The sequence below is a fragment of the Macaca mulatta genome, chromosome X (assembly GCF_049350105.2).
Source record: "Macaca mulatta isolate MMU2019108-1 chromosome X, T2T-MMU8v2.0, whole genome shotgun sequence".
Taxonomy (NCBI): Eukaryota; Metazoa; Chordata; class Mammalia; order Primates; family Cercopithecidae; genus Macaca; species Macaca mulatta.
In genome coordinates, this window is record NC_133426.1 from 134,738,259 (window position 1) to 134,742,645 (window position 4,387).

A 4,387-nucleotide genomic window follows, 5' to 3' on the forward strand; every position below is an offset into this window, starting at 1 on the left:
TAAATGCTCCTTTGACTTTTATTGGTAATAAACATTAAGCATTTATGGCCTGTGGAAGCAGCTTCCCATCCAGCTTATGCTGTTACTATTTACAGTTTGTTAATAAAATACCATTAACGTCCTTCAAATCAAAAGTTGTTTTTGTTCTTCTCTTTAACTTTTATTGTATAGTATGAATAATCATTCACTAAAATTTGAATGAACTATGCATTTACTAGTGGTTTTTCAATAAAGAGAATACTTTGCTAAGCCCAGCACACTTCAGGATTCAACAACAAGGCCTCAGATCAGACAGAGATCTAGTTCCCTTTCTTCACTTCACACTCTCTTAACTGCACTGTGGTCTCACTTGGGTACATCCAGATTTCATCATTACTAACAAAATTTTAAAAATCTGACTTCCGAGTCCAGGTCGAAAATGGCGGCAGTTGGTGTGTCCCGGGTTTCACGGCAGCTGGGTCGGTCCGGCCCACAGCTGGGGCAGCCTATGTCGAGTGGTACCCATGGCGAAGAGGGCTCAGCTCGCATGTAGAAAACCCTCACCTTCTTTGTCGCGCTCCCCGGGGTGGCAGTCAGCATGCTGAATGTGTACCTGAAGTCGCACCACGGCGAGCACGAGAGACCCAAGTTCATCGCCTACCCCCATCTCCGCATCAGGACCAAGCCGTTTCCCTGGGGAGATGGTAACCATACTCTATTCCATAACCCTCATATGAATCCACTTCCAACTGGCTACGAAGATGAATAAAGAGAATCTGGACCACTACCTGGGCACCAGGGACCACAGCACTGGTTTGGACCATTACTCTGCACATGGACCAGAAAAAGTATACGAGACCTTAAGCTCATCTTCTTGTATCAAATGATGACTGGTATACTGGTCTTCCATCCCTTTGCTTGTGGCAGGAGATGGCTTAAATAAATAACTTAAACTTAAAAAAAAACAAAAAACAAAAAAAAAACACTGACTTCCTTTTACTATGATTTGACTCCTTTTAATCCGATTTTTTCATTTAACCTTTCTGAATACCAATTTCTTAAACTTTCATCTTAAGGTTGAGCTCCTGTAAAGGAAAGAGTAAGGGGAAAACTTTAGAAATTATGAGCAAGGTCCTGATACTTTTATGGGTTATTTTAAAATGTATTCATTTAAAAAATTATTTATTTATTTTTGAGACAGAGTCTCGCTCTGTCGCCCAGGCTGGAGTGCAGTGGCGCAATCTCAGCTCACTGCAAGCTCCGCCTCCCAGGTTCACGCCATTCTCCTGCCTCAGCCTCCTGAGTAGCTGGGACTACAGGCGCCCGCCACCATGCCCGGCTAATTTTTATATATATTTTTCTGTGAAACCCAAACGAATTTTATAAAGGAATATATATATATATATATAGTATTTTTAGTAGAGAGAGGGTTTCACCGTGTTACTCAGGATGGTCTAGATTGCCTGACCTCGTGATCCGCCTGCCTTGGCCTCCCAAAGTGCTGGGATTACAGGAGTGAGCCACTGCGCCCGGCCTAAAAAAATATTTTTAACTGTTCGTTTAGGTTCTGTGGTACATGTGCAAGTTTGTTATATAGGTAAACTTGTGACCTTGTGACTTGGGGGTTTAGGGTAAAGATTAATCACTCAGGTATTAAGCATAGTATTCAACACTTTTTTTTCTTTTCTGAACCTTTCCCTCTCTGGGTTTTTTTTTTTTTTTTTCTTAACCCCATCCTTGAAGTAGGTCCCAATGTCTGCTGTTCTCCTCTTTGTCTCCCTGTGTTCTCACTATTTAGCTCCAACTTATAAGTGAGAAAATGTGGTACTTGGTTTTCTGCTCCTGCGTTAGTTGCTAAGGATAATGGCCTCTAGTTCCATCCCTGTTCCTGCCAAGGATTTAATTTCATTCTTTTTTTATGACTGCAAGGCATTATACAGTATATATGTACCACATTTTATTTATCCAGTCGACTGTTGATGGGTTTTAGATTGATTCCATGTCTTTGCTATGGTGAATAATACTGCAATGAACATACGCTTGCATGTGTCTTTGGAAGAATGATTTATATTCCTTTGGATATATAGCTAATAGGGGGATTGCTGGATCAAAGGGTAGTTCTGTTTTCAGTTCTTTGAGAAATCACCATACTACTTTCACCACTTTCCACAACGGTTGAACTAATTTACACTCCCACCAGCAGTGTGTAAGCATCCCCTTTGTTCCACAACCTCTCAAACATTCATTATTTTTTGAGTTTTCAATAATAGCCATTCTGATGGGTGTGAGATGGTATCTAATTGTTGTTCTGATTTGCATTTCTCTAATTATTAGTAATATTGAACATTTATTCATATGTCTATTGGCTGCATGTATGTCTTCTTTTGAACAGTGTCTGTTCATATCTTTTAGCCACTTTTTAATGGGGTTTTATGTCTTTTGCTTATACAGTTGTTTAAGTTCCTTGTAGATTCTGGATATTAGACCTTTGTCAGATGTATAGTTGCAAATGTTTTTGCTCATTCCATAGGTTTCCCATTGACTCTGTTTATAGTTTATTTTGTAGTACAGAAGCTCTTTAGTTTAATTAGGTCCAATTTGTCTTGCTTTTGTTGCAATTGTATTAGTGATTTCATCCTGAAATTTTTGCTAGTTTTTATGTCCAAACTGGTATTTTCTAGGTTATCTTCCAGGGTTTTTACAGTTTGAGGCTTTACACCTAGATCTTTACTCCATCTGGAATTGATTTTTGTATATGGTATAAGGAAAGGGTCCAGTTTCAACTTTCTGCATGCAGCAAGCCAGATATCACAGCACCATTTATTGAATAGAGAGTTCTTTCCCCATTGCTTGTTTTTGTTAACATTGTCAAATATCAGAGAATTGTATGTGTGTGACTTTACTTCTGGACTCCCCATTCTATTCCATTGGTCTACGTGTTTGTTTTTTGTACCAGTATCATGCTGTTTTGGTTACTGTAGCTTCACCGATTGTTAACCCCACAAAAACTCCAAGTTAACAACTATCTACCTAGAAAAAAGCACCTTAATAAGAACCAAAAATCAGAGCAGAAAGGAAAACTGAACCAAACTCAGCTAACACCTGTCCGTGGAGAGAGCACTGAAACCAGCATTACCCAGACAGGAATCATTGATCCTAGCAGTCCAAACCCGAGTGCCTGCAAACCTCACCACTGAGGGCTACATTGCTCTCTGTCTCCAAGTAAACTTGAAAGGCAGTCTAAGCCGTAAGGACTGTAAATCTTAAGTGAGTCATAGTGCTGAACTAGGTTCACAGACAGTGAACTGGTCGGGGGCATGTGACATACTGAGACACTAGCTGGGGAAGCCAAGGGAGTGGCTTCCCTAACCGCAGCCTGCACAACTCATGTCTCCAAAAGAGACTCCTTCCTTCTGCTTGAGGAGAGGAGAGGAAGGGGAGGGGAGGACTTTGTCTTGCATCTAGGATACCAGCCCAGCTATGAGAGGATCAGGCACCAATCAGAGGCATGAGGCCCCCATTCCAGGTCCTGGCTCCCAGAAGACAATTCTAGACATACCTTGGGATAGAGGGTCCCCCCACTGCCTTGAAGGGAAATACCCAGTCCTGGCAGCAATAATCACCTGCTAACTGAAGAGCCTTTGGGCCCTGAATAACTAGCAGCAATACCCAGTTCCTACATCAAGAGCCTTAGTTGTGCCTTTGAGACTTCCTGGCTTCAGGTAAAACATGGCTGCAGGGGAGCAGAGCAGCAAGCAGGCTCCTGAGGTCACTGATTTCAGGACTTCACTCTTGGATGGCATTTCTGGACCTGTGCTGGGCCAGAGGGGATCCCACTGGCCTGAAGAGTGAGTCCCGGCCAGGCAACATTCACAACAAGCTGACTTACGAGACTGTGGGCCTTAAAAGAACATCAGTGGTGACCTGGCAGAATTCCTTGTGGCCTGAGGTGGCAGTGGCTATGGGGTGAGGCTTCTCTGCCTTCAAAAAGGGAAGGGCAGAGTGGGAAGGACTGCAACTTGTGGACTGAGTGCCGGATGAGTCACAGTACAATAGAATGCCAGGTAGATTTCTGAGGTTTTGGACTCTAGTCCCTGACTCCCAGATGACACCACCAGACCCATCTGGAACCTGGGGGACCTCGCCAACCTGAAGGGAAAGACACAGGCCTGTTTGGCTTTGCCCCTGCTGATTAGGTAGCACAGAGCCTTGAGCAAACATGGGTAGTTGCCATGGAGTTTTTACAGCAGCCCTCGGGCAAGAACCAGTGCTGTGCTGGCTTCAGGTCTGACTCAGTTCGGTCATATTGGTGGTGGCTACTGGGGTTCCTGTGTCACTCAGTCACCAGGTTTACATGCCTCAGGACACAGAGAGAGACTCTGTATGTTTGGAAGAATGTAAAGGAAGA

At 43.1% G+C, this 4,387-nt stretch overlaps 1 pseudogene across 1 annotated transcript; it reads left to right on the top strand.

The window, feature by feature from the left end:
- Nucleotides 1–404: 404 nt before the first annotated feature.
- On the top strand, nucleotides 405–906 carry LOC701236 (cytochrome c oxidase subunit 6A1, mitochondrial pseudogene; annotated as a pseudogene). The gene has a single exon (XR_001442093.3). The product of XR_001442093.3 is annotated as a cytochrome c oxidase subunit 6A1, mitochondrial pseudogene (transcript).
- The last annotated feature ends 3,481 nt before the right edge of the window (nucleotides 907–4,387 follow it).